We start from the raw sequence: 7,921 nt of genomic DNA, 5'->3' as shown, positions 1-7,921 counted from the left end.
CACCTGTGTGACAAGACAACAAATGGAACTCGCTGGAATGTTTCTGCTGTCTTGTCATTTTAGACGGACCCACTGAGCGCACAACACAGTGGAACTCTCTGACAAACACTGCTTGTGCGTTAGCCCCAGTAAACAACTCAGCGGGGGTCACAGGCCCTGACCCGTTCAGAGGCACCTGTGTGACAAGACAACAAATGAAACTCGCTGGAATGTTTCTGCTGTCTTGTCATTTTAGACGGACCCACTGAGCGCACAACACAGTGGAACTCTCTGACAAAACACTGCTTGTGCATTAGCCCCAGTAAACAACTCAGTGGGGTCACAGGCCCTGACCGGTTCAGAGGCACCTGTGTGACAAGACAACAAATGAAACTTTAAAGACGCTGGCATGTACATCTTGTTTCTGCTGTCTTGGACGGGCCCACTGAGCGCACAACACAGGGGAACTTGGTGCAAACACTGCGTGTGCATAAGCCACAAAACACAAGCTCAGTGGGGTCACAGGCCCTGACCGGTTCAGAGGCACCTGTGTGACAGACAGCAAATGAAACTTAGACGCTGGAATTATTTATATGTTTCTGCTGTCTGTCTACGATTTCAGATTCACACTTAGAGTTTTTTGTCATTAAGTCATAAAAGCCACAAAACCACTTTAATATGACTTTCCAATACTCTTTGAAAGGTCTCTATATTGATAAAATGAGCCTTTTAGCAAAGTAACACTTTTCGGGCATTTTCAAAGTGCTCCCGCTGAGTGAATTTTGTTCTGAAAATCGTGTTCCCGAAAATCTCCGGGCACCCCGCCAACCCCCCCTGCCAGAAATGACAAGTGTCAAATCAGCGGGTCAAACGGCCACCTCTATCCGACCAGGAGCACCCAAATCCCCGCAAATGGCACTTTTTTTTTTCTTCATCGGGACTTCCGACGAGGTTAATGATTTCCCAAACTGCAACTCATTAACTATGTCCTGAGACACTTGCCAGAAATGACACATGTCAATTTGGCGGTAGCAAATCACTTTCCCAGGCCGGGAAGCAACACCCGAGGCCCGCAAAAGGCGGCCGAATATTTTCTCATCGGACTTCCGCGTTTTGGTTAATCATGTCTCGAAATCGTTAAATGCACATGTCAATTCGGCGGGAGCAATTCACTTTCCCAAGCCGGAAAGCATCACCGGAGGCCCGCTTGAAGGGCCCTAATATTTTCTCATCGGACTTCCGCGTTTTGGTTAATCATGTCTCGAAATCGTTAAATGCACATGTCAATTCGGCGGGAGCAACTCACTTTCCCAGGCCGGGAAGCAACACCCGAGGCCCGCAAAAGGCGGCCGAATATTTTCTCATCGGACTTCCATATTTTGGGGGTTGGATTCTCTCCCGCATTCCAGCCCCCTGGCCACGGGTCGCTCATTCACTTTCAGCCCGGGCCTTGCCAATTTGGTTAATCAGTTAGCCATGCACCAGACTCGGCCTCGCCTTTTTCATTTATGGTTAATGATGTGCCCAGGCTGGGACTTAGTCTCTCCAGCAGCCAAAACTTTTCACTGGTTAATGAGGTGCCCAGCCCGGCACTTAGTCTCTCTCCCCAGCAAGCTTACTTGGTCGGCCGACATTTGGATCCATTTTCGGGGCTTAATCGGGTCGAATACGGTCCCTTACGCAAGGGGAGCCGAAGCCCCGGCCTCTGCCAGGCGTCAGGCTGCCGTTTTTTAAGCCCGACCAAAAACCCGAAAATTGGTTAAAAATGGAAATAAATTTCCACCCAAAAAGGGTTAAAAGTCGGTTGGACGGCAGCCCTGGTCGGTCTCTGCAGACCTGGAGGCCCTAGACAGTAATCTGGAAAACAGACAAAGTCTCGAGAAACCACCTCCTACCATTCTCCAGGTACCCCGCCAATCCCCCCTGCCAGAAATGACAAGTGTCAAATCAGCGGGACGGATTTGACTTTTGTGACCGACCGCTGGAACTTTTTTCGGCTACAGGCAGTCAAATTTTTCTCCTTCCGGACTTCCAGTACAACTTTGAACGGCCATATCTCCGCACTCCCGCGTCGGAGCCAAGCCGTTTTTACACCGTTAGACGCGGCTTCCCGTGCCCGTTCGAATGCCGCCCTGCTCGGCGGAAAAGGAGAATTTTTTTATTTTTCGGCCGATTTCGGGAAAAAAAATTCCCGCTCTGAACTCGGATTTTTCGGCTTTAATCGTTTCGTATACGGTCCCTTACGCAAGGGAGCCGAAGCCCCGGCCTCTGCCGGGCGTCAGGCTGCCGTTTTTAAGCCCGACCAAAAACCCGAAAATTGGTTAAAAATGGAAATAAATTTCCACCCAAAAAGGGTTAAAAGTCGGTTGGACGGCAGCCCGGGTCGGTCTCTGCAGACCTGGAGGCCCTAGACAGTAATCTGGAAAACAGATAAAGTCTCGAAAAACCACCTCCTACCATTCTCCAGGTACCCCGCCAATCCCCCCTGCCAGAAATGACAAGTGTCAAATCAGCGGGACGGATTTGACTTTTGTGACCGACCGCTGGAACTTTTTTCGGCTACAGGCAGTCAAATTTTTCTCCTTCCGGACTTCCAGTACAACTTTGAACGGCCATATCTCCGCACTCCCGCGTCGGAGCCAAGCCGTTTTTACACCGTTAGACGCGGCTTCCCGTGCCCGTTCGAATGCCACCCTGCTCGGCGGAAAAGGAGACATTTTTTTTTTTCCGGCCGTTTTCGGGAAAAAATTTTCCCGCTCTGAACTCCGATTTTACGCCTTTAATCGATTCGGAGACGGTCGCTTACGCAAGGGAGGCGAAGCCCGGGCCTCTGCCGGGCGTCAGCCTGCCGTATGTAAGCCCGTCCGAAGCATGAGTTCCCACTTTTGGTTATCCAGTTGTCAATTTTAAAATTTCAGTTCATCAGTTGCCTGCTTGGTTAATCATTTGTCGCTCTGACATTTGGTTAACCAGTTGTCGATGTTCGAAATTCAGTTAATGAGTTGCCTCTTTGAAATTTCAGTTAATGAGTTGGCCCTTTGGTTACTCATTTGTCCCTGTGTCTTTTGGTTAACCAGTTGTCGATGTTCGAAATTCAGTTAATGAGTTGCCTCCTTGGTTACTCATTTGTCGCTCTGGCTTTTGGTTAACCAGTTGTCGATGTTCAAAATTACAGTTAATGAGTTGCCTCTTTGAAATTTCAGTTACTGAGTTGGCCCTTTGGTTACTCATTTGTCCCTGTGTCTTTTGGTTAACCAGTTGTCGATGTTCGAAATTCAGTTAATGAGTTGCCTCCTTGGTTAATCATTTGTCGCTCTGACTCTTGGTTAACCAGTTGTCGATGTTCAAAATTTCAGTTAATGAGCTGCTCTTATGTTCTATGATTTCCTACCTTGACAACTCATTAACCAGTGTTTCAAACAATGCACCAGGCCATTTGACGACCCCAACTCGGTTCCACAAGCGGGAAAGCAGCACCCCAAGGCCCGGTAAGGGGGCCGAATACATTCCCATCGTGAATTCCGTCCCAAATGTGAATGACAAGTTTTCAGTTAATCAGTTGCCTGCTTGGTTACTCATTTGTCGCTCTGACATTTGGTTAACCAGTTGTCGATGTTCAAATTTCAGTTAATGAGTAGCCTCTTTGAAATTTCAGTTAATGAGTTGGCCCTTTGGTTACTCATTTGTCCCTGTGTCTTTTGGTTACCCAGTTGTCGATGTTCGAAATTCAGTTAGTGAGTTGCCTCCTTGGTTAATCATTTGTCGCTCTGACTCTTGGTTAACCAGTTGTCGATGTTCGAAATTCAGTTAATGAGTTGCCTCCTTGGTTAATCATTTGTCGCTCTGGCTTTTGGTTAACCAGTTGTCGATGTTCAAAATTTCAGTTAATGAGTTGCCTCTTTGAAATTTCAGTTAATGAGTTGGCCCTTTGGTTACTCATTTGTCCCTGTGTCTTTTGGTTAACCAGTTGTCGATGTTCGAAATTCAGTTAATGAGTTGCCTCCTTGGTTAATCATTTGTCGCTCTGGCTTTTGGTTAACCAGTTGTCGATGTTCAAAATTTCAGTTAATGAGCTGCTCTTATGTTCTATGATTTCCGACCTTGACAACTCATTAACCAGTGTTTCAAACAATGCACCAGGCCATTTGACGACCCCAACTCGGTTCCACAAGCGGGAAAGCAGCACCCCAAGGCCCGGTAAGGGGGCCGAATACATTCCCATCGTGAATTCCGTCCCAAATGTGAATGACAAGTTTTCAGTTAATCAGTTGCCTGCTTGGTTACTCATTTGTCGCTCTGACATTTGGTTAACCAGTTGTCGATGTTCAAATTTCAGTTAATGAGTAGCCTCTTTGAAATTTCAGTTAATGAGTTGGCCCTTTGGTTACTCATTTGTCCCTGTGTCTTTTGGTTACCCAGTTGTCGATGTTCGAAATTCAGTTAATGAGTTGCCTCCTTGGTTAATCATTTGTCGCCCTGACTCTTGGTTAACCAGTTGTCGATGTTCGAAATTCAGTTACTGAGTTGCCTCCTTGGTTAATCATTTGTCGCTCTGACATTTGGTTAACCAGTTGTCGATGTTCGAAATTCAGTTAATGAGTTGCCTCCTTGGTTAATCATTTGTCGCTCTGGCTTTTGGTTAACCAGTTGTCGATGTTCAAAATTTCAGTTAATGAGTTGCCTCTTTGAAATTTCAGTTAATGAGTTGGCCCTTTGGTTACTCATTTGTCCCTGTGTCTTTTGGTTAACCAGTTGTCGATGTTCGAAATTCAGTTAATGAGTTGCCTCCTTGGTTAATCATTTGTCGCTCTGGCTTTTGGTTAACCAGTTGTCGATGTTCAAAATTTCAGTTAATGAGTTGCCTCTTTGAAATTTCAGTTAATGAGTTGGCCCTTTGGTTACTCATTTGTCCCTGTGTCTTTTGGTTAACCAGTTGTCGATGTTCGAAATTCAGTTAATGAGTTGCCTCCTTGGTTAATCATTTGTCGCTCTGGCTTTTGGTTAACCAGTTGTCGATGTTCGAAATTTCAGTTAATGAGCTGCTCTTATGTTCTATGATTTCCGACCTTGACAACTCATTAACCAGTGTTTCAAACAATGCACCAGGCCATTTGACGACCCCAACTCGGTTCCACAAGCGGGAAAGCAGCACCCCAAGGCCCGGTAAGGGGGCCGAATACATTCCCATCGTGAATTCCGTCCCTAATGTGAATGACAAGTTTTCAGTTAATCAGTTGCCTGCTTGGTTACTCATTTGTCGCTCTGACATTTGGTTAACCAGTTGTCGATGTTCAAAATTTCAGTTAATGAGTTGCCTCTTTGAAATTTCAGTTAATGAGTTGGCCCTTTGGTTACTCATTTGTCCCTGTGTCTTTTGGTTACCCAGTTGTCGATGTTCGAAATTCAGTTAATGAGTTGCCTCCTTGGTTAATCATTTGTCGCCCTGACTCTTGGTTAACCAGTTGTCGATGTTCGAAATTCAGTTAATGAGTTGCCTCCTTGGTTAATCATTTGTCGCTCTGACATTTGGTTAACCAGTTGTCGATGTTCGAAATTCAGTTAATGAGTTGCCTCCTTGGTTAATCATTTGTCGCTCTGGCTTTTGGTTAACCAGTTGTCGATGTTCAAAATTTCAGTTAATGAGTTGCCTCTTTGAAATTTCAGTTAATGAGTTGGCCCTTTGGTTACTCATTTGTCCCTGTGTCTTTTGGTTAACCAGTTGTCGATGTTCGAAATTCAGTTAATGAGTTGCCTCCTTGGTTAATCATTTGTCGCTCTGGCTTTTGGTTAACCAGTTGTCGATGTTCAAAATTTCAGTTAATGAGTTGCCTCTTTGAAATTTCAGTTAATGAGTTGGCCCTTTGGTTACTCATTTGTCCCTGTGTCTTTTGGTTAACCAGTTGTCGATGTTCGAAATTCAGTTAATGAGTTGCCTCCTTGGTTAATCATTTGTCGCTCTGACATTTGGTTAACCAGTTGTCGATGTTCGAAATTCAGTTATTGAGTTGCCTCCTTGGTTAATCATTTGTCGCTCTGGCTTTTGGTTAACCAGTTGTCGATGTTCAAAATTTCAGTTAATGAGTTGCCTCTTTGAAATTTCAGTTAATGAGTTGGCCCTTTGGTTACTCATTTGTCCCTGTGTCTTTTGGTTAACCAGTTGTCGATGTTCGAAATTCAGTTACTGAGTTGCCTCCTTGGTTAATCATTTGTCGCTCTGGCTTTTGGTTATCCAGTTGTCGATGTTCAAAATTTCAGTTAATGAGCTGCTCTTATGTTCTATGATTTCCGACCTTGACAACTCATTAACCAGTGTTTCAAACAATGCACCAGGCCATTTGACGACCCCAACTCGGTTCCACAAGCGGGAAAGCAGCACCCCAAGGCCCGGTAAGGGGGCCGAATACATTCCCATCGTGAATTCCGTCCCAAATGTGAATGACAAGTTTTCAGTTAATCAGTTGCCTGCTTGGTTACTCATTTGTCGCTCTGACATTTGGTTATCCAGTTGTCGATGTTCAAAATTTCAGTTAATGAGTTGCCTCTTTGAAATTTCAGTTAATGAGTTGGCCCTTTGGTTACTCATTTGTCCCTGTGTCTTTTGGTTACCCAGTTGTCGATGTTCGAAATTCAGTTAATGAGTTGCCTCCTTGGTTAATCATTTGTCGCCCTGACTCTTGGTTAACCAGTTGTCGATGTTCGAAATTCAGTTATTGAGTTGCCTCCTTGGTTACTCATTTGTCGCTCTGACATTTGGTTAACCAGTTGTCGATGTTCGAAATTCAGTTAATGAGTTGCCTCCTTGGTTAATCATTTGTCGCTCTGGCTTTTGGTTAACCAGTTGTCGATGTTCAAAATTTCAGTTAATGAGTTGCCTCTTTGAAATTTCAGTTAATGAGTTGGCCCTTTGGTTACTCATTTGTCCCTGTGTCTTTTGGTTAACCAGTTGTCGATGTTCGAAATTCAGTTAATGAGTTGCCTCCTTGGTTAATCATTTGTCGCTCTGACTCTTGGTTAACCAGTTGTCGATGTTCGAAATTCAGTTAATGAGTTGCCTCCTTGGTTAATCATTTGTCGCTGTGGCTTTTGGTTAACCAGTTGTCGATGTTCAAAATTTCAGTTAATGAGCTGCTCTTATGTTCTATGATTTCCGACCTTGACAACTCATTAACCAGTGTTTCAAACAATGCACCAGGCCATTTGACGACCCCAACTCGGTTCCACAAGCGGGAAAGCAGCACCCCCAAGCCCCGGTAAGGCGGCCGAATACATTCCCATCCTGAATTCCGTCCCAAATGTGAATGACAAGTTTTCAGTTAATCATTTGCCACCTTGGTTCATCATTTGCCACTCTGACTTTTGGTTTCCCAGTTGTCAGTTTTCACATTTCAGTTACAGAGTCTTCTCACTCTGTGTATCTCTATCTTCTCTCTGTCTCTCTCAGTGTATGCGAGTGTCTGTGTGTGTTCCACTGCCGCCCGGCCAACCGGGTCCAAAGGCCCGCCACGTTACACACGAAAAACCCCGGTCTCGCTTCGGAGCGACGGGCACCCGGCTTCTCGGTGTCGGACCGACTCCGTTCAGATACCGCTGGATGCCCCTTGCCCCTGGCTTGCTCTGGCAGCCGGCGCGTGCAGGCCGCCCCCTGCCCCGCCGTCTCAGTGGTCGGAAAGCGGTCTCCAGCCAACGGCTGTACCTCGGCCGCGGAAAGAGGCAGCTACACAAGCGAGGCACTGCTCTGTGCGGCCCCGCCACCCCGTTCAGCTGCCGTTGTCCCCGACCGGATCGGACTTTCCTTCCCGAAGTTATCCCCGATAAGCTGCCGCTGACCGACGGCCCGTCAGCCGCTGCGGGACGGCGACACTTTCCCGAACTCGCCCGGGGCCACTTCGGCAATATAGTGTGCGCCGGAGCCGGGGCTTTCCAACGAGCCATCCCCGAACGA

Source organism: Somniosus microcephalus, unplaced genomic scaffold (genome assembly GCF_052327205.1).
Source record: "Somniosus microcephalus isolate GS21.2 unplaced genomic scaffold, FLI_Smic_1.0 unresolved_chr6, whole genome shotgun sequence".
NCBI classification, from domain to species: domain Eukaryota; kingdom Metazoa; phylum Chordata; class Chondrichthyes; order Squaliformes; family Somniosidae; genus Somniosus; species Somniosus microcephalus.
This window is presented reverse-complemented; position numbering follows the sequence as displayed.